Below are 24,424 nucleotides of genomic sequence, written 5' to 3' on the forward strand. Positions count from 1 at the left end.
TTCATTTATCCTATTGGTCGTCTTTAGGAAGTGCAGTTACAGTACAGAATTGCAATGTACTTATTACAAGATACATTCTCAGTGTCTTAAACGTAAATCTTTTTCGGTTATCTGCCAAAGTTTGTACTGTAGAAAGCTGTGCTCTACGTCGCATGACGTGATAGGAGGAAAACAAAAAAACCTAACATCATTGCAGTCTCTAAGAGACTGTCCTTTATTCTCGGGTGACTCTATGTCCATTAATTTGCTGTTTATGTTACACAATGTTCCATATCCGTTATTTCTACATAAAATTGATTTCCACTTCTGTTTTAGACGTTCAGCAACCGGTGTAATTGATGTCTCATTAATTTTCTGCATCATTTTCTAAATTAATTTGAGGGCTTCCGGCATCTCTTGCTCTGACTTTTCTAACCGTGTAATAGTTTCAGACACAGTTTGTATGAAAACCAAATTATTCGTCAGGACCTTCAAATCCAGAGCGTTTTCCTTTGCGTATTTGTGGGCATTCATTCTACAGGACTCCACCCACTGTACGCTTTACCACTATACTCAGTACGCCGTTATGCGGATTTCCCACTGAACTGCTCTATTGGGTCCGAAGTCTCGAAGCCTGATTATCAGTAGAAATAGGAAGATATTAAGAAGAAATTAGACCTATGTGCACGCAAAATAAAGTGTTTAGTTGTAACTTTGTGTTCATAAATAAACAGCCAAATACGAGTATATGTGCAGCTGTATTACGTACAGTAGTTAGTAATTTTTTTATGTCTTTCATAGTTTTCTCTTTCTCGTCAAAGTACTGAACTGTTCATTTTTTCCATGTTCGTATACAATATTGATCGTTTTCAAACGATACAAAGAGCAACTAGCTTTTTTCCTACCTGTTTTGTTTTACTCTAATTTACAGACTCTTAAAAATTCACTAGTTATCATTCCAATTGTCTCGTTCTCATTGATTTCAGTATTGTAGTTACTGTTCGATGCGATAGATTAGCTTCCACTACAACGTACTTACTCCCACTCCATTTCGTTTCCATTCAAAATATTTCACTTTGACTTGTTACGAGTTCCAATCACTTCGATTTACTTCTTTCTATTCATTCAAACTTCCCAGTCACACCGACTAGTTTCCATTCACACACGCAAACCTATTTTCTTTCACTCATACCGAGTCACTTGCTTTCATTCACACTAACTCGCTTCTACTCACTCCTACTCACTTCCACTCCGACTCACCTGCTTCAACTCTGTCACACCTGCTTCCACTACGATTGAACTGGTTTCTTTCCGAGTCACCACTTTCCATTCACTTCTAATTACTTGTTCCACTCACTTCAACTTACTTGCTTCCACTCACTCCGACTCGCCTGATTCCACTCCGACTCGCCTGCTTCCAATCACTCCGGCTCTCCTGCATCCACTCACTCAGACTCGCCTGTTTTCACTCACTCTGACTCGCCTGTTTTCACTCACTCTGACTCGCCTGTCAACACCACGCAGACTCGCCTGATTCCACTCCGACTCGCCAGCTTCCACTCACTCCGGCTCTCCTGCTTCCACTCTGACTCGCCTGTTTCCACTCACTCTGACTAGCCTGTTTTCACTCACTCTGACTCGCCTGTTTTCACTCACTCTGACTCGCCTGTCAACACCACACAGACTCGCCTGCTTCCACTCACTCCGACTCGCCTGCTTCCACTCACTCCGGCTCTCTGCTTCCACTCACTCTGACTCGCCTGTTTCCACTCACTCAGACTCGCCTGTTTTCACTCACTCTGACTCGCCTGTCAACACCACACAGACTCGCCTGCTTCCACTCACTCCGGCTCTCCTGCTTCCACTCACTCTAACTCGCCTGTCAACACCACACAGACTCACCTGCTTACACTCACTCTGGCTCGCCTGCTTCCACTCATTCCGAATCGCCTGCTTCCACTCACTCCGACTCGCCTGCTTCCACTCACTCTGACTCACCTGCTTCCACTCACTCTAACTCGCCTGCTTCCACTCACTCTGACTCGCCTGCTTCCACTCACTCCGACTCGCCTGCTTCCACTCACTTCCACTCGCCTGCTTCCACTCACTCCGACTCGCCTGCTTCCACTCACTCCGACTCGCCTGCTTCCACTCACTCCGACTCGCCTGCTTCCACTCACTCCGACTCGCCTGCTTCCACTCACTCTGACTCGCCTGCTTCCACTCCGACTCGCCTGCTTCCACTCACTCCGACTCGCCTGCTTCCACTCACTCCGACTCGCCTGCTTCCACTCACTCTAACTCACCCGCTTCCACTCACTCAGACTCGCCTGATTCCACTCTGACTCACCTGCTTCCATTCACTCCGGTTCTGCTTCCATTCACTCCGGCTCGTCTGATTCCATTCACTCCGGTTCGTCTGATTCCATTAACTCCGGCTCGTCTGAGTCCATTCACTGCGGCTCGTCTGATTCCATTCACTCCGGTTCGTCTGATTCCATTCACTCCAACTCGTCTGATTCCATTCACTCCGACTCGTCTGATTCCATCCACTCCGACTCGTCTGATTCCATTCACTCTGGCTCGTCTGATTCCATTCACTCCGACTCGTCTGATTCCATTCACTCCGACTCGTCTGATTCCATTCACTCCGACTCGCCTGCTTCCACTCACTCCGACTCGCCTGATTCCATTCACTCCGACTCGCCTGCTTCCATTCACTCCGACTCGCCTGCTTCCACTCACTCCGACTCGTCTGATTCCATTCACTCCGACTCGTCTGATTCCATTCACTCCGACTCGTCTGCTTCCACTCACTCCGACTCGTCTGATTCCATTCACTCCGACTCGTCTGATTCCATTCACTCCGACTCGTCTGATTCCATTCACTCCGACTCGTCTGATTCCATTCACTCCGACTCGTCTGATTCCATTCACTCCGACTCGTCTGATTCCATTCACTCCGACTCGCCTGCTTCCACTCACTCCGACTCGTCTGATTCCATTCACTCCGACTCGTCTGATTCCATTCACTCCGACTCGTCTGATTCCATTCACTCCGACTCGTCTGATTCCATTCACTCCGACTCGTCTGATTCCATTCACTCCGACTCGTCTGATTCCATTCACTCCGACTCGTCTGATTCCATTCACTCCGACTCGTCTGATTCCATTCACTCCGACTCGCCTGATTCCACTCACTCCTACTCGTCTGATTCTATTCACTCCGACTCGCCCGCTTCCATTCACTCCGACTCACCCGATTCCATTCACTCCAACTCGTCTGATTTCACTCACTTCGACTCACTTGCTTCTCATTTCTTTCGACTTACCCGTTCTCACTCCACTTGATCCTATTCCAACCCAGTCGGCTCAATCTAACTCCATTTTATCCCGTTTCACTCCCATTCTAACCACTCTTTTCCACTCTCCAGTCTCACGATGACTTCCTCTCGCTCACTTTCACTTGTGCTCCACTCTGACACTGATTCACACACTGCATACAAGGTATTCGGTCTCCTTGTCCATACAATATTCTGGGCTGTAATGTCTTTCGTTCTGATTGAATGATCATGACTTCATAGCCTGAAGCTTTGGCATAAAATGTTGCCAGCTTCAGTGAACAACTGTATAATTTATTTTATCGTTGCGGGTCATTATAATTTGAAATTAATTTCATTTGTGGAGTTCTATGCAGCGCACCAAGTTAATTCCTCATTTATTGTTTAAGGAATTGTAATTTACATCGCAATATGCAGCATATTGGGCTGCAGACAATTGAATGGTTAACAGCCGTGACCGACAACAAACTCGCATGACTTACATATGCATTTGCTGCAGCAGTCTTTCTCATTGTTCCGCCGACATTACTGTTGGGGAACTGATTGTATCCAATTGATAAAGTCCAACATCATAATATATAAGCAACTCAGTTGTAAAATGCATGTAAAAGTGTTCTAAAGTGATTTTTTTTTGTGGATATACAGGTGAACCGCTCGAATGTGCCTAATTTCAATTGTATGTGACGGTGAACGATTGAAGATAGAACCTTACGGACACGTTTATATGAAAGGAAAACTCAACAAGTTTCGAATCCTGTCAGTAGATGATGCGCAGAAACGGTTTCTTTTCGTAGATTGTATCGATTGTCAAAATGGCGATACCGCAGATGAAAGCGCAAACTGTTTGTTGTTTCTGGAGTTTGATATTTGAATTTGTCAACCTCTTCGAAGGATAAATCTCCAATTTTTATATTTTCATTTCGTACAATATTCTGGTCACGAGACATAATCAGATACTTCATCTTTTCGGGATTTATGTCCAAACCTATCTCTTTACTTGCTTCTACAGGGACATCACTTTATTTTTACTTGCATTTTTATTGTACCTGCGTTTCTGAATGTACTTGACTCCCACCCCTTTCACTAATGTCCTTGCTAACGTCAGCCACACAAACTTACTGTCGCTGTTGCTAGCAGTGAAGTAAACAGTACAGAGTACAGTGTGTTTCAGAAATATTTTGTACTTTCTATAGAAGAAAGAGCTTATATTACTGAAATTTATTTTCACATAGGTACAGTGCGTAGCATAACTGAATTTATCTGTGTGGATTGAGCACAAGTGAAGATTGGAGTTATCGAAAGTACGGTACCCTATAATATGGTGCGGTACTTAACAGCATTATTTAAACAAGAGTTTTGTTTTACTGTTTGTAGGTATGAAGGACGATGATGGAAACTGGAATTACAATATAACCGAATGTGAACAACAGTTTTTTTCCTGATTATAACATTACGGAATACTTTCGCAGAAATGTCATTAATCTGGTAGATAAATTTAGAGCAACAGTGCGTACAGAAAGGAAAAAAAAAAGTGCAAGATGGCCAGCAAAGATGACAGAAGATGCTAGAGAAATGATGCAGCGAAGTTCTAATATGTCGGTCAAGAAGTTAGCTGTAGAAATTGTTTTTTTTTTTTTTTTTTTTTTTTTACGGAAGTGCTCACAAAATTCTCAGGAATAAATTAGGTTAGTAATATGCTGAATGAAGTAAACGTTACATAATGTATATAACCGCCTGAAGAGTTGAGTTTGTGAAAAAAAATTGTTACTACTCTACTGTTTTTTTATAAAATACCGTAAAAGTAATGATCAAATTGAAAATCGTAATAGGCAACTGTATTTCCCTGTAACATAAATGGATACACTACTTTTCTCTCTTCCTATAGCTAGTAAAATGATTTCTTTACATATTGCACTAGTAATACCAAACTCCTGTAATGGAAGGGGGTAACAGCGTTTCCGAGTATAGCCAGGTTAATGTTAAAAATGTTGGTAAAAATAAAGTGATGTCCCTGTAGTAACATTTCCGTGTTTTGCCTAGTCGTTTGTGGATTTTCTCTTAACATATTCACGTCATCCGCATAGACCAGAAGCTGATGTAACCCGTTCAATTCCAAACCCTCTCTTTTATCCTGAACTTTCCTAATGGCATATTCTAGAGCGAGTTAAAAAGTAAAGGTGATAGTGCATCTCCTTGCTTTAGCCCGCAGTGAATTGGAAAAGCATCAGACAAAAACTGAGCAATACGGACTTTGCTGTACGTTTCACTGAGACACATTTTAATTAATCTATGCAAAGATTTAAATAAATGAATAATGTAGTTTTAGTGTAGCCTACATTGTCTTGATTACCACTAAAGTGCGGTACATTTGTGGAAATATGATACCCAGCAACAAGCAGGCCTGGGGCATGGCGATTATAAAGAATTATCTGTAGTATTAATTTCGGTACTGGGTATCAGTTTCCCATACCGAACACATGTACGTGATGTGGGTGATGGGCCCAAAATATCCGGCGAATCGATACTGCATATAGGATTAATATCTTGTCATGTCTGATATGGAAATAATTGCTCATTGATTGCTGGAATTGCTTTGTGCTGTCTATCACATCTTTCCATTCTTTGTAAAACAAATGAAAGTGTCAGGCGCATGTGGTTATTTCAAAGAATCCCATTTTTATCTGGTGTGGAAGAGAGTCGGTTCATAGAGGAAATTATAACAGGAAACAAGCAATTCGTGGTTAGGCTGTTTCAAGGTTGTGATCTTACACGGTGCCTCATCGCTAGGTCGACAGACAGGAGTGGGAAGAGTCCAGACAACTGACGACAATTCAACCTTTGTACGTCAAGATTTTTTCCAGGCGTGTTGTTTGACGTAACATAACATAACATAACATAACATAACATAATTCATTTCATTTAGGCCCGATTGTATAAACCATTTCATCTTAGATCAGAGGTTAAATTGATCCTTGTTTCAGCTGAACTTGGAATTTTGTGTTGTATAAAGTCTAATCTGAGATTAATTTGTCTCAAACTAAAGTCAACTTTGACTGAAGAAATTTCTCCGATTAAGTTAGATGATCTAAGTTCAGTTATTTCTTTTCTGTTTGAAATATACGAGTGACAGATTGTGCAAATAAAATATCCATTATTATTAATATTAATAGATATGTTAGGTACATTTATATATATTTCTTTCAATTTCTTGCCTTAATACACAAACATTCTTATATTTTATAAGGCTCTATCGTGTTCAGCAGAATCAAATAACATAACCTATAATTATATTATGTTTATAACAACCATTAATTATTAATGGATATGAAAGTACATTCATAAATGTTCAATTAACTGTATTACTAAACGAAAATTGTCGTTTTATAAAGCTTTATTATGTTTAGCAGTATCAAACACCATAACATGATAACAACTTGGAGAACAGTCAACCATCTTCTTATTGTCCGCCATTATTTACATTGCAAAAAAAAACCAGTGTCTCCAACAGAGTGTACGGAAAGTCGCGAAAAAGTAGTTGTAAAGTCACTAGATTTCTTATTATCAGCAAAGAAAGATTAAATTTTGTCACTATGGGGTGCTGAAAAGGTCACTAAATCCCTATTTAAGCAATATAAAAGTTAAAAGAAATTGTTGTTGAAAAAGAGTTAAAATCGCTAGATTGGCAACACTGAACAAACCTGTATAACATGGTTCGCGCATCACGTATTTCACCTGTTTATGCGATGTTGCCAAATCCTTTTCACGTGAACTTAGATTGCATTTGAACCAAGGTAATTTGATCGCAGAAAAGTTTTATATAATAGAAGAAGTGTCTGAACTCGGTTTACTTTTCGATCTTCGATCAAAGTTGATCTTTAGTCAGGGAGTTTTATGCAATTGGGCCTTAGTGTTCTGCCCAAGTGCAGGTTTTTCACTGCAAACCCAGCTTTCTCCAATCTTTCCTATTTTCTGCCTTCCTCTTTGTTTCCCCATATGATCCATATATCTTAATGTCGTCTATCATCTGATATCTTCTTCTGCCCCGAACTTTTCTCCCGTTCACCATACCTTTACTGCATCCTTCAGTAGGCAGTTTCTTCTCAGACAGTGACCCAACCAATTCCTTTTCCTCTTCCTGATCAGTTTCAACATCATTCTTTCTTCACCCACTCTTTCCAACACAGCTTTATTTCTTATTCTGTCTGTCCACTTCACACCTTCCATTCTTCCCTTTATCGACATCTCAAATGCTTCTATTCGCTTCTCTTCACTTCGTCGTAATGTCCAGGTTTCTGCCCCATACAATGCCACATTCCATACAAAGCACTTCATTAGTCTCTTCCTCAGTTCTTTTTCTAGAGGCCCGCAGAAGATGCTCCTTTTTCTATTAAAAGCTTCCTTGGCCATTGCTATCCTCCTTTTGACTTCCTGGCAGCAGCTCATGTTACTGCTTATAGTACACTCCAAGTATTTGAAGCTGTAAATTTGCTCATTTAGAATTCGCAAGTTCACCTTCTGTATTTTTCTTCCTATGACCATGCTCTTCGTCTTGTTTGCAATGTAATGTAATATGATATAGAATGTAGGCTAATAATTCACGAAAGCAGTGAACGTCTTGAAAATTATATTTTACAGTGAATAGTTTTAATCTCAATTCTGTATATTTTTCTTAATACTGTATGTTTAGACAATGTACACAAATAAAATTATTTGCAAAGATAAGTTATGTTAATATTCATACAAACCAAACCAGAAATTATTTCTTATATTTTATTACTTTATCCCTTTGATATATCTATAAAAATTTAAGGTTAAAAGATCTAAATGAAGAATTCTATAATGTCTTTAAAGAAATAACTGATTAATTTTGTCTGATGTGATAATGAAAATCACATTCAAAGTGCAAACACATCTATTTGGAAACGCAAGGTTATATTTGAGAACAACTATTTTATTTCATCGTAGTATAATATAAAATAATTTTATTCTTAATATTTTAGGCACTTACAACTTATAAATGGCTTTTAAGGAACCAGCAGGTTAGTTGGCGCCCTCACATAAGCCCGCCACAGGTGCCTATCCTGTGCAAGATTAATCCAGTTTCTATCATCATATCCCATCCCCCTCAAATCCATTTTAATATTATCCTCCCATCTACGTCTCGGCCTCCCTAAAGGTCTTTTTCCCTCCGGTCTCCCAACTGGCACTCTATATGCAGTTCTGGATTCGCCCATACGTGCTACATGCCCTGCCCATCTCAAACGTCTGGATTTAATGTTCCTAATTATGTCAGGTGAAGAATACAATGAGTGCAGTTCTGCGTTCTGTAACTTTCTCCATTCTCCTGTAACTTCATCCCGTTTAGCCCCAAATATTTTCCTAAGCACCTTATTCTCAAACACCCTTAACCTATGTTCCTCTCTCAGAGTGAGAGTCCAAGTTTCACAACCATACAGAAGAACCGGTAATATAAATGTTTTATAAATTCTAACTTGGACAGCAGACTGGATGATAAGAGCTTCTCAACCGAATAATAACAGGCATTTCCCATATTTATTCTGCGTTTAATTTCCTCCCGAGTGTCATTTATATTTGTTACTGTTGCTCCAAGATATTTGAATTTTTCCACCTCTTCGAAGGATAAATCTCCAATTTTTATATTTCCATTTCGTAGAATATTCTGGCCACGAGACGTAATCATATACTTTGTCTTTTCGGGATTTAATTCGAAACGTATATCTTTACTTGCTTCAAGTAAAATTTCCGTGTTTTGTCCCTAATGGTTTGTGGATTTTCTCCTAACATATCCACGTCATCTACATAGACAAGAAGCTGATGTAACCCGTTCAATTCCAAACCCTCTCTGTTATCTTCACCTTTCCTAATGGCATATTCTAGAGCGAAGTTAAAAAGTAAAGGTGATAGTGCATCTCCTTGCTTTAGCCCGCAGTGAATTGGAAAGGCATCAGACAGAAGCTGGCCTATAAGGACTCTGCTATACGTTTCATCGAGACACATTTTATGAAACGAACTACTTTCTTGGGAATATCAAATTCAATAAGAATATCATATGAAACTTCTCTCTTAACCGAATCATATGCCTTTTTGAAATCTATGAAAAACTGATGTACTGTACCCTTATACTCCCATTTTTCTCCAATATCTGTGGAATACAAAAAATCTGATCAATAGTGGATCTATTACGCCTAAAACCACACTGATGGTCCCCAATAATTTCATCTACGTACGAAGTTGATCTTCTCAAAAGAATATTGGACAAAATTGTAAATAACTCATTTACGAATCTGACGGACCTGAGTGTTCATTAAAAATGTTCTGCATTTTCATTTCATTTCTAACTTTAGAAATGCTCTCCTGTAAAATTAACAGACCAGTAAATGGAACCTTGTCATTGTGAACCCTCGATATTTCTGACAACTTTCCCCTCTTTCCATTTTTTGCTATCTGCATTAATAACGTAGTTTGTCGCCGTACTTTTGAATCACCTTGTGCTTCACTAGAAATGGTAAATATCCGAGCCTACCTCTTCAAGGTAGTACGTCCAGATATTAAACCATAAGATCCTTGAACAGTTTTGTGATTACCCTATAAGATGGATTTCCATTAGCATAGCGCTTCTTTGTTCTGGGGTATGGGTGGATGGACAGAATATGCTAATGACGTGTGGTCGTGTGACAGCTGTTGAATGCTGTTGCTGCACTCCGGGTTTGAGTCGTTATGCTCAATTTGTAACAGATTTAGCGTGAGATGAGGTTCTCCAATTGAGTGTGTTGCTGCGGTGTACGCCAGACGGCAGAGTGTTGGTATTAGCCTCGTCCCCGTATCCCGTTCCAATTCCGCGTCACCATTTTATCACGTTGAACAACTTCGGGCCTTCGTATCCTCATTGACCTGAATTAAATTTGGTTTCTTGCGTTGTTAGTCTGCATTGGAACACCGACTTCCACCAGAGGTGCATTTAGGAGAAAATTGCGCAAGCTAAATTCTTGCTATTGGAATTGGAGGTAATAGAAATGTAAGACCCGCTGCCTCTCGTTGCCATTTACATTCCCTTTAGATGCACCAGAATATATTTCCACCAAGAGTTCTTCTTTTAGATCAGCCGTGTCGAAAATGTGATTGTGCGCCGAGCCACTGTGTAACCTGCAACGTGCATAGCACTTCCTATGGAGGGAGGCGGACACCCGAAGGGGAAGTGAAGCAACTGTCTGACTTGTTAACGGATTTTCATTTTCCTTACGTCAAGCACTTTAATATAATTTTATACAGTACAAGGCTACAAACTAATGTTTAATAATTTAATAATAATAATTTATTTATTTAATCTGGCAGAGCTAAGGCCAGTAGGCCTTCTCTTCCGCCCAGCCAGACTCTAATTCTAATTAAATACATTTGCTTACATAGTTATTACATTAATATCTAGATCATAAAACAAAATGAAAATAAATAATGAAAATTGGATAACTAATGTTAGTGTGACAATAATAAACATTGGTAAGAAATAGTTATAATAATAATAATAATAATAATAATAATAATAGTAATAATAATAATAATGAGATAATGTAGATATTTATCTGTGATATATATAACCATTAAACATTGAGAAACCTGAAACAGCTATTATTGTTAACAAGAATTGTTAGAAAAATATCTCGTTAGCCTATTCTTAAATTGGTTTGATGTCTGACAGTCCCTGACATTACTCGGTAGGGAATTCCAAAGTCGAGGAACAGCCACAGTGAAAGAAGATGAATATGAGGATGTTCGGTGGGAGGGAATGGATAATATTGAGGAGTGTTGCGATCGTGTGTCTAGGTTATGATGGGTGGATAAATTTTGAAAACGAGACGCAAGATAGACAGGAGTGGAGAAATGCAATATGTGAAAGAGAAGGGAAAGACAGTGGATTTTCCTACGATCTTCTAGACGGAGCCAGGACAACATTTCGAGGGATGGTGTTACGTGATCAGCCCGGCGAATATTGCAGACGAAACGGACGCACATATTATGAACAAGTTGTAGTCTCTGCGCCGAAGTAACGCTTAGGTCAGTAAGCAGAATATCACAGTAATCGAAGTGGGGCATCACGAGTGTTTCCACTAACATTTTTTTCATGGAAAAGGGTAGAAAATTCTTCAATCGTCTAAACGAGTGGATTAATGAGAATCCTATTTTGCACGTTTCTGCAACTTGAATGTTCCAATTTAAACTTTTATCCATATAAATACCTAGATTCTGTACTGATTCACTGAACGGAATTTCGGTGCTGTGTATTTTAATCGGGGACAAATGTTTAGTACGTGTAACGAAGAAAGAAATGAACAATAAAACATAGGACACATTATCACAACCTGAAATTAACTGTCTTCAGAATGTCTTTGCGACAGAGTTTCAAAATCAGGAATTATGTCACTTACTGCCCTTCGTAGTTGATCAGGAAGGTATTTGCCTGTCAGTCGTGATCTAAATTTGGTTTTTACTATTTTCATTGTTGAAAATGATTTTTCACAAAGTTGTAACGAACATGGCTTCAACAGAGCAAGCGAAAGAACGAAGCTTCGGATATTTATTTTTTGGCAAAGATTTGAAAAGTTCAACATTTGTCAAGTCCTTACATCTAGCTTTCACTTAACATCACATTGTAAATCTGTGAGTTTAAATTGAAGATCTGACCGCATTATTCGTACATCTGCTGAAAAAGGGTAGACGTAATAATAATAATAATAATAATAATAATAATAATAATAATAATAACAACACATAAACTGTTAATGTTTCATCAGTAACATGTATAATGCCGTTTTATGTTATTCAAACGTTTCCTCGTAATACTTGAGCACAAATCATATATTAATATTCTCACCATATTGGCAGCAAAAAAATGCGTCCTCCCATCCTACTTGAAACTTTCGTTTCTTTAGAGGTACATGGTTTCTTTTCTGTAGAGGTACATGATTTCGAGAGAGACATTGCGACGATACGCCACTTGCAGGTCAGAGACAAATACTACAGATGGAACGGAGTTTGAATCCAGTGAGTGAGAGGGTGGCGTTGGGGGAGGTAGGAAGCAAGAGAAATGCATAGCGATCATTGCGAGCCACAATGTGCTCGTCAGTCATATTTTCGCCACGGCTGTTTTAGATTCTGAAAACTTCTAACTTCTTGGTGTGAACTCAGCAGAGAGTGGTGAGCGCTTGGAGTTAGGAATTTTGGACTACACTGCTCCGTCGATACAGAAGAAAGCCGATGTTTACCTACTTGCAAGTCCCCTGCAATCGGCAAGCATCATGGTTAAGTAAAACATGAAAGTCCACAAATATTATGAACAGTAAAAAAATCGATCAAACGAAAATGGGTAGGCCTATTTAAGATTTATTAATCCATTAAAAAACAAAGTGAAGTCAAATAAAACATAAACATAAGACATAAATCTAATCGACATGAATATCATACTCGAAGACAAAAGTCTACTTTCCCATTAATTGAGCCTAAATGTCTTAGAAGTGCATCCCTTAAATATGGTGCTAGTTTCAACCCAAGACTTTATACTAAAATTACAAACCTTTTTAAAAATTTGAAATATTTTAAAAGTGAAGCTTTTAAAATAGTACATTATGCAACGAGCCTATAATGAAGGTGATTAAGAAGTGAGTATGGACATTTATGAAACGAGCGCAAGCGAGTTTCATAATTTTCATACGAACTTCTTAATTACCATTATAGGCGAGTTTCATACTACTTTTTATGCTCGACCATATTTCTAACTTGATATTATTAATTTTAATTGTATCTGACCTTAAGCAATGTTCCGTATGTTGTGAGATGTGCGCAGACGCGAAAGTATTGATTTTTTTCCGAGGAACAGATATCCACATTGACCTTGCTAGGCCATAAGAACCTACAGAGATAACATTGAAATTAAATTAGACATTGAAAAACGAGATGACAAATTGAATTTATTTGAATATTATTTACAATTAACGCTAATTATTATAGTAACAGAACATAACCTTCTGCGACAGTATTGGATTTCCAGCCTCCGTGACTTTTCGCTAATTCTCTTTCGATTGCATATCCGAGAATAATCGATACTTGCGGTTTTATAACGGTAGAAAGCTGACCTGTCATTGGCTGAACAGTTGTAACCTGAGTCGTCATTGGCTGAAAGACCTGACCTTTAATGAGTAGGTGTACTTTAATGACATGCATTAAAGGTCTGCTACCAGGTGTATAATTACTACATTTCGGGATGGTCGAGCATAAAATAAATTTATAAAATTATTCATGCTATATAATATTAACAAATGTGTGTATTTGTTTCCCTTTTAATTATGTCGACTATATTTATGTTCTTATTGAATATCACTAGTTTCCGTCTGATCGTCAGTTTATATTCAATGTGTTTTTTTCTTTCTTCTTTTTTTTTTTTTGTTTTGCTCCTGTGTGTTATTTATTGGTTTGAATTAAGTTACTGTTTCTAGTAAACTGTCCTTGTAAATGTTATGTTATATTATTGGCTAAGACCACACCGTACACGAGCCTGGCTTTTACGGTAGTGGCTAGAAACATTTTTGTTTTACAAATTCAATTTCGATCGTCCAGTTCAAAAGTGCAACAACTAAAAAATTGGCATTTTTTAGTTATTTATACTACTGAAAGCCCCTTTCGGAGCTCTTTCCGATTCAGTATTGAGATAAGTCATATTTACAACCAAAAAGAAAAAAAAAACGAAATAAACTGCTTTAGAAATAATTATAACTATGGACTTTACTAATTCATCATTAGTACATTTCGAAATGTATTAATAATGAACTGGAAGATTGTGATATACTCGTCCTGAATACTGACTCATTACTAATTGTCGTGGTTATGAACCAGAACTCTGCTCCTTTCTAAGTGATTTATTTGAAACTTTCAACTGAAGATATCTCAAAACTTGTTTTTTTGAGTTGTCGCACTTTTGAACTAGACGATAGATTTGTGCTCGCTAGCTAGCTAGCTAGTTAAATAAATAAATAAAATAAATGTATGTATGCTAGCTAAATAAATAAATAAATGAAATGTATGTGTGTATGTATGTATAATTTATTTATTTTTTGTATATCAGCATGCTCTATTACATTGGAGTAATACTACATGCTTTACGTAAAATATTACAATAATTAGTTACACAATTTATGACATGAGAACAAGATATTTACAATTTTGATTGAGATCTTGAAATTCTTATAGATACAAGTGTTGCCCAATTGTACTTGTTCTATTTTAGGTTACCATCATTGTTAGTATTATTTATAATTTCAATTACTGTTACATTTTGCCAAATTCTATGGATTTTATAAATTTTCTGAAGCTTTTGAGGTATGTTGTTGTGAACTGATCAAAACGTGGAGGCCAGGTTTGACCTGTGCGTATTATAGTAGCTCGTAGAATTCTTCTTTCTTTTATCAGTGTGGCACATCTTAGTATTATATGGTTGACTGTCTGTTCTTCTTTTAGTCTGCAAGGGCACGTTGTAGTTGGAATAATCTTGAATCTGTGAAGGTACGATCTTGTGAAGCCATGACCTGTCACAATAGAAGTAAATTCTGCCCCGACAGGTAAATTTATCTTCAATCTGTCGTTAATTCATGGGAAGAATGATTTCGTTATTGCGCCTTTAGTGGAGATATTCCACTGCTCTTGCCATTTTCTTAAGGTCTTTTCTCTCTCTTCTGTTAATACGGTAGGCTATCTCTCGGACTTTTGTTATAAGCTATTTCCCCTTCATCTTCCATGGCGACTTGTTTGGCAAGACGGTCAGCTATCCCGTTCCCAAGTATTCCGACATGGGCCTTCACCCACCTAAAGAGAACTGTCCATTTCTGTCTCTCCAATTTTTTCAATTCTTTCTTTATGTTTTCAATTATTGGATTATGTTTATTCTTGTTCTGTAAAGTGTCCAGTGTCACTTTGCTGTCTGTGTTAACTACTGCAATATTCTCTGTTTCTTCTGTTATTTCTACATTCTCAATATGTTGTAGTGCCTTCAAGATTGCTATTTGTTCTGCCTGATTGTTTCATGCAGTTTGTATTTGGATCGGTGGATGACCACGTCGTTTTGGATTATGACCGCAGCAGCTCCAACTTTTCCTCCGATTTTACTTCCATCCGTGTATATAATCTATTTTGTTTGCCGTATCCTCCATAGGCGCTCTTGTGAGTGGTTCTTCAGCTGGGTGTGGCCAGTGAATCACTTCCAGAGGTGCATCGTACTCGATGTTTTTGTGGGTGGCTCTATAAATTCTGATCTTTTCTTCTATGATTAGACGAATTGGAAGAACTCCTGCTAGTACACATGAGTCGTCATATGAAAGTGTTCTGAATGCCTTCGCTATTTTTATGTTCATTAGTCTTTGAACACGTTGATATTTGTATGTATGTATGTATGTACATTGTTTAAGACAGTTTAGTATGACTTGCTGGTGTGTGCGGGCCGCATTTGGTCTGAAGCTGTCAATAATATTGTGGGCCGCGTTGGATCGGAACAAATCTCCGGGGATGCCTCTTTATGGCGCCGCTAATGTCATCACTGGTAGCGACGCACAGCGCTAAATGTTTGATGAATGTCCGACAGTGGTGCAGCTGGGTTGTGCTACAGTTGTAATGCTAACGACTATTAAAGGCACGATCCAATAGTCGCCGCTCGGATCTCCTTTGTGTGCGTGGTCTAGGGGTAAAAGTGGCACACGTCCTCGCCTGTTATTGATTCGTTTTCGTTTTGTAATTACAGTGCAGTCTTTGTCCCGAGGGATGGAAGGGGAATTCCTGCTACTCGGATGATTTTTACGTTCTGCCAACTCGTGGTTTCCGTGATAGGGACCTGTTTCGAGATTTTGGCCAAGCCCATGCACGGATGTTAATTTCGAACCCACGGAAATAGCATTAGTGTCCTAATCTTGAGTGCTCTAATTTTGGATTTAGGGATATTTTACTGTAATGGTCAGTCAGCGAAACTTAGTGCCGGATGAAACAGATTTGCTGTTCCCTTACTATAGATACGGGTTGGTTTACTTGCGCGTGAGTAGAGTTATGGTCAGCGATGGAGAGGGATAGGTAGAGACCACAGATTTTCGTATGACAGTGATGTCAAGTAAGCGCATTTTTCTGACCTTGACGTCGTGCGCTAAGTATAGAAAGAGGAAGGGTTGTGTATATGAATAAGCAACCTGTTGGATTAAGAAAACAGTGGTGCACAAACTTCAAACGGAACGTGAAATTTTATGTCGTCATTTTATATGGCTTCTTTCTGTTTAATATTATCTATGTTGTCTGTAAAACAAAAGTACTAACTTAAAGAAATAAATATCAAAAGTCCTTCAATAACTGTCTATTCAAAATACAAAATATTACATAGGTTACATGAACGTATCTTAGACTAGCGCTTTCGCTATCATAATTAATAGCATCTTCAGGTCAGACTTGCGTGATATTAAGCTTTTCATATAAAGACGTAGATGGACAAGTAACATCGAAATGTGTTAAGGTACATGACGTGAGAATATAAAAAAACTACAGTGATAAGAACAAGCAAAATTTGACTTATGAACAGTCGAATATATATATATATATATATATATATACATATATATATATATATATATATATATATATATATATATATATATATAGGACAGTAAACCTTCATGAGGTCTCCAAAATTAATACATAAAAGTATTTGGAGTTAAAGCCTGCAGAAACATGTATGCAGCTTATAGATCAGAATTTGTTTAAAAATTGAAGTCTGCAAAACATATATGCAGCTTAAAATTGAGACACAGACAGTTAAAAGAATAACAAATTAAAATATTGTTTTGCACCAGTCATCACGACGTGGCAGCACATTGTAAAACCTGCAAAAATCAATAATAAGTTTTAGTGAAGGGACCTGTATAGAAAACAGAAAGAAAAATGAAGTGACGATAAACCACTTACGAGATCTTTGGTGTTGGAGTAGTAAAAATAAGTAATGTTGCCTGGTCGGTAGCGTGGTGGTGACTGGTGCAATGACACAGTATAAGAAAACACGTCATGACGTAAGTGGAGGGGGGTACGTGCCGCAGTGAGAAGAGTTTCCATTGGCTAATATAAATAAGGGGTTACCGGAACTAGGTAATTGTTCATTAATTAATGAAACAGTATTATTAAGCGATTTAGCTATGTAAAATTCTTCAGCAACTAAATTAAAAGTTCCATTACTGATGGGTTTTAAAATCTGTAAAGCGTCGGACATTTTTTGAAGTTCACTGTAGTTTTATATATTCTCACGTTATGTATCTTAACACATTTCGATGTTACTTGTCCATCTACGTCTTTATATGAAAAGCTTAATATCACGCAAGTCTGACCTGAAGATGCTATTATAATAGCGAAAACGCTAGTCAAAGATACGTTCATGTAACCTATGTAATATTTTGTATTTTGAATAGACAGTTATTGAAGGACTTTTGATATTTATTTCTTTAAATTTGTTAACTTGTCGGACCAACATGCCTTTCAAAAAGTACTAACACTGATTTATTAATATTGCACTTGTGTTTTAAATCTTAATATTATAATAGAGAGTTAAGAAGGAATATTCACTTAAATTCCATAGTAGTATAATATTATACTGTATTAAGTGGATGAAACACATCATTCATAAAGAAAGTGATATTCCAAAGAAAGAGATTGAGTATGACATGATAAGTTGAAATTGATATTGATGGTATCTTTAGCCTTACAGAAGTAATCAATAAACTAATCAATAGTAATATACGTTACAAGAGCGGTATGTTGACGTTTTCATGGTCGAGGAAAAGATTGAAAAAGCGAAACGTAGTTGAGTTGCAATGAAATCTCCATGTTGGTTTCTGTCCTAGATCATATATAAAACAGATTGACCAAGCTTATATTAAATTTAGACGCAACTGGAAAATAACGGACGCTATGCGTCGCTAGTGTCGAGAAATGAGCTTGCAATAACCAACACTAGATGGCAGAGTACCTGAAAAGTACATAGAGTAATACGACTGTGGGATGACTTTTTTACGTCATGCCACCTCCAAATATCTTTCTCATTGTAATGTGAGGTTATGTTACTTTGATGTGTCGCTAAATTGTAGCATACAGAAGCTTGTTTTACCCAAATTTATCAACACTCATAGATGACATTTTGGTACATGGCTGATATAATGTTGTTTGCGTTCAATATATAATCTGTCATCATTTGATGTACGATATCTAATTGTTTTTAATTTTCAGTATACAATACCTCACTAGCAACAATTAACACAAAATACTAAAAAGAGCAGATTTGTCTGCGTTTGTTGAATGTACATCATGATGCTCACGAAAAGGCACTAATTTATTTTGTGTGCACAAGATTACAATTTTTTAATATGAAGGAAAAGCAGGTATTCGTCTTCTGAAATTTATCCGATAGGGGAAGAATTACAACTCCCCCCCCCCCCCCAAACATGTTTCCTCTTTGCTAGGCCTACATGTTTTCATTTTACAGGTGTATTATATGATGCGATATGGAAGCAGATAAATAATAACTGTACGTTTCTCGTCCACATTAAATTCAACGTGTTCATAACGTAGGCCTGATATATTGCTTCATGTAGGCTACACAGCTGGCAGTGTTCATTTTACGAGTAAGCGGTCGTACAAATCATTTTCTTTTCATCTGAACTTTTTTGCTAGAATATGCGTTTGTTTTTTTATTTGCTCTGTATGTTGTTAAATAACTACTGAACATCGTCTTTGGTTAACAAATTGTTCTAGTATTCGTTTCATATCAGTCTTACGGTATTGAATTATGTCCATAACGTGGGCGAGATGATATCAGGCTGGAAAATTCGCTCTGAATGCATTTTTTTACACAATTTTCTAATTTTCAGCAGATTTACGATACCCTATGCGGTTTCTCTGCCAATGCAGAGTTAATTGCAATATACGGTAATTCTGTTATTTTCCTGGCACTTTTATATCCGTTCTCATAAACGTACTGATTTAGATTATTTACCCTACTGTAGGTATTTTGCTCTCTACAAATCATCGTTAGTCAAATGAAATAGTCTATAATAGTTGTTTGTAACGAATTAGTAGACAACCTCAATCCCTCCTGATCGCCTCCCTTACGAATTTCTTTCTCACTTTAATCAAATTTCATTTATACTGGTCCTTAAATTACATAAACTAGTGCTGAGGTAGTTACGGTGATTTCTGAAGTGAAAATCGTTCAATTTATAAGGGTGAAATCAAAAATAATTTTTGTAGCCTTTCCTTGTCCTTAATTGAAAATTTGAGTAACTTCATATTACGACAATATTTCTTCCTTCTTCTGCAGTTAACATAATCGCAGATGGACATTTCTAAATGAAGTTTGTTACACAGAAACCTTTGAGACAATATTGACACTTGAAGTTCTTTATACACACACACACATATATATATATATATATATATATATATATAGTTCATCTATAAGAGTTAAACTAGCGCTGCACTATGCCATGCACCCCACCCCTTGTTTTCTCCCTTGAAATATATCGGTGCCGGGTAGAGTTCCCGGGTAGCTCAGTTGGTAGAGCGTTGGTACGTTAAACCAAAGGTCCCGAGTTCGATGCCCGGCCCCGGAACAATTTTTCCCTATAAATTATTCAAATCAACTTTGCAGGGAGTTATACCAGAAAATCTTGATTAGCGCTGAGGTAGTTTCCTTCATACTCAGCTTCTTCACCTTGCATACATGAGTCTGTAACAGGTTAGGTTTGGTCAGTGCTGTCATGGTAATTTTTTTCTTGGCCATGCACCCCACCCCTTGTTTTCTCCCTTGAAATATATTTTACTCTCCTCTCTCTATCTCTCCAATTGTCATTTAATTATTTTTTTTTTAATATTAAAGAAGAAGTAAAATTGTTTTGCTTTACAATTTAATTATACAAGTTTGATTTAAAGAATACACCATGTAGCACCACCATTGATGCACACTTGTCTCGATGAATCCTGGAGTGTATATTTGCAGCACTTCTCGTTTTTCAACCATTATTTTATATAATTCTGGATTCCAGTGCTGAAAAGGTGGATAATTTTTTGTTTATGAACATCAAACAAAATACCGGTAGGTACAGTAGGAACAGCAAGAGATGATCTAAGATCTGTATAGATCTCCATGTACAAAACTTAGGCACCCATATGCCGTATGGCTCCTTACAGACAAAATTTTCATTTCCCCATATGATTAATTAAAAAAAATTGTAGGTTCCATACGATTAATTAAAAAAAATTGTAGGTTCCATACGATATATGGCCTCGTGTGGCCTTCATGACAGCATTGGGGTCAGTTAGTTTAGGCACTTTTACACCTTGCATATACAATCAACTGCATCTCCACAAAAAAAATCCTTATAAATTGAACAGTTTTCACTTCAGAAATCACAGGAACTGCTTCAGTGCTACTTTCACCCAGGTAGTAGTTAGCAGTTAATCATTTCAAAGCTCTTGTTATATTATGAAATAGCATCACACAATGCTACCAAAATAAATGTTCCCAGTGTTAAAATTACAGAGTGTAAATTTCGCTTAGGACAGTTTTTGCTCTGGAAAATTAAAGGAAACAAACCGTACGTCAAACCAGCAGCTGAGACACAAAGCACCTGAAATTCGAAAGTGGTTAAAAATTTTTATATTTCGTTCTTTCTTATTTACCAGCAACAGAAGTACCAGTATCAGATTTTTTGCAGAGCTAATATCAGAGGCCCCTCCTATTAGAGAATGTTTTGAATATTATTATATTCTGGAAAACTACATTGGCACATCAACCTCCCCTCCCCCCGCCTGAATTCTGAGCTGAAGCACGAAAATTTCGAAATGTACAAACTACAGATGCGGCAGAATGTTACCACAGTGGTCTTCAGCAAGAATTTTGTAAGACATATCCAAATATCTTCATGGTCATTATATGTATTAAAGTAAAACATATACTACATGTGAAGTACCTACTAAAAATGAGAGAAATAGAAATGGGAAGGACAATAAAAAAAAGTGGAATGGACAAACACTAAGAAACTATTCATCTTGAATCACTATGAACAATAGGACACTTTTTTTTTGGTGCCAGTGGTATAGAATATAAAATTAAGTTGCATCAATAAGTTTTTCGAGTTTAGCATTACTTTAAGTATTTATTGTCCCCCTGTTGGAAAGATGGAATTACTTTGTTTGAAACTTGATGAAATTGTATTGTACCTTAACTCAATTTATTAAGGTACAATAAAATTCAAAATAATAACTGCAGGCCATTTTAAAATAAATCTGTTGGATGTAAATTATTTCTTAATTTATTAGGACCATAAAGGTATTTTTACAAGCGATAGATTGAATCATTTTTATCTTAATAATTTAATGTAGGATGATTATTTCGGGAATTGTTATGCTCTAAATTGTGAGGATATTTTAATACTTTTTTAAAATATAAATTTGGAATATTTTTCCAGTTAGTAAAGCGTAATTCAGAGAGACAGAGGTCTCAAGCATATTTATTGACACATGCCAGAATTATTAAATATGAAAAAAGAGAGTTCTTGCACTAACATACTGTTTATAAAGTAACCAAATCTTAAGAAATACAGTATATGTACTGGTATTCTATATAAAGGCATAGGAGTGAATATAAATCTGTTTTAAGGAATTCCTATTTAATATTCCTGCTATAGGAACATGACAAAATAAATACAACGCAGCATGGAAGCTAATTCAACTCTTTATCGAGTATTGTTGATGAGATGTGTTATGAAGGTAGACCGAATCATTCAATATAAATGTATAAATAGGACGAATAATAATAGATTAATTTCATTGTATTTAGTATCAAAACTGAAAGCGGTAACTAGTCTATGAATGATGTCTTAACAAGTATAAATAAAATGGACTCTTGACAAGAGACACACATTTGGCTTCAGTAATAACTAGGACTTCAAGGAATTTATGGTAGCTCACCTGTCAGGCAAAACTCTGAATAGTCAGCATTGTCAAACTATAGAAGCGCGATTAAAAGTATTTTTTTTCCCACCCATTACATATGATTGCTTTTTTCAAGTCCCGGTAATAACTTTAAATTAATTATCCCACATATTTGGGTGGGGCCTTTCTTTGTTTCTGACATAATTTATGAGAGTTTCTCTTTTACACTTCAATAGAGAAATACAACTTTCAGTGGACAATGAATGTGTAACTCTAATGGAACTCTAAGAACCACAGCATTAATGTTTTCTTCTTTTCTTTCTTGCCCTTTAGTTTTTGTTGCAGATAACATCATGCTATTGGATAATTATACATGCACCTTTCTAATAAAATTGGCATATATTTCACTGGTCTCAGAAGTAAAATTAAATGTATAATAGCTTCTCGGTGAAAAATATTTACTGAAAATTATTGTAGGATTTGAATAGAAATGCCACTTCTCAGGCAAGGTTATTCGTGGATGACTGTATGATATATAGAAAAAATTAGTGATAAATCTTATATCACTACCTTGCAAAACTAGCTTGACGTTATTGAAAACTGGACTACAACAAATAAAATTAAAATCAATGTGAGCAAAAGTAAATCAATATGTATCCTTCTGTAAAACACAAAATTAAATTCGTCTCACATACCAATTAAATGGATCACCAGTGCCACAAGTAAACACTTAGGTACTGTATATATTTTAGTAAAAAACTGGTTGAAATAAGTCACTAATATTACAAGGATAGCTTGGAAAGCACTACATTTCTTTATGTGTATTCTTAAGAAAGCTAACCGAAAGTCAAAAGAATTAATGTACAGTTTCCCTGGAAAAGGATGAGACGATTGAATATTCCCAAGTCTCAGATGTAAGGCACTGCGCATGATCGGAGACCAGAGCACTGATACACAAGATAACGAATATTGAGTTACTTAAATGCAGGCTATTTGGACCATCGTTCCGAAATTCACTTCAAATACTGCAAAAAATATGATAATATTACGTAAATAAAATATAAATATATACGTAAATCGTGTAGTAAAATCGACAATGGACCTTCATGACTAGATCGACACTCCGCACAGAAAGGAAAGCTTTCGTGTCGTTTCAATAGCTCAGACACTAAGACTTCTGCCTGTTGTGTAGAAGAGAGCGAGTTCGATTCTTAGTCTACGTCAACGATTTTTTTTTTGTCTAAATAATGTTGAAATAGTTAAGTAACGTTAAAATAGAGTTTTACAAAGTCCTGAAATTAAAACTGATCACAGACAATACAAAATTACAAGTTATAATATTATAAACGTTAATCTAGTGAATGCATTTACTTACACACACATATACAATGTAAATGCATATATATTAAAAACTAACAATTAAAATGAAATTTAAAAATATTCCTAAGCCACACAGACAAAACTTTTACAAAGGTTTAGAGACCTTAGGCTATGTCATTTGCTGAGTAATTATTACAATATTTTATTAGTAGCTTTCCCATATGTGTAAGAAATGCACTCGCACAAATCACTTTTTGTTAAAAGTGTGGCTTTGGATTATTTCACTCTCACCCCTTCAGTTGATTTTAACTATTTTATCTACGTGTTTCCAATAGTGTTTAATTTAATGTGCATTCAATTTTATTCATGTTATGATTGAATGAAAAAGCAATGTTGCAATTATTGACTAATTACATATATTAATACTAATTATTAAATGCAACTGTTAAGTAACCAATTGCAGTGTCTTTTGCAAAATCTTTAATGTTTAAGTTGTCAATAATATTTCTGTACCATATACTATAAGACGTTAAAAGAATTTGCAATAGATTTGGAATCCTCTACTTTATAATCACTTGTTTTAATGGAAAAAATATTTTCTTTCTTAGAATATCTACAAGTTTAACTTTAATAATATTCCGAATAGCTTTAATTGCATTATCTGAATTTTGTACTTTTCTATTCAAATGTATTCTATTTCCCTCTTTCATTATTTTTGATAAATTACACTGTACTTCTTGTAGTATTTAAGAACATAAGGATCATTACATTTC

Source organism: Periplaneta americana, chromosome 4, assembly GCF_040183065.1.
Source record: "Periplaneta americana isolate PAMFEO1 chromosome 4, P.americana_PAMFEO1_priV1, whole genome shotgun sequence".
NCBI lineage: Eukaryota > Metazoa > Arthropoda > Insecta > Blattodea > Blattidae > Periplaneta > Periplaneta americana.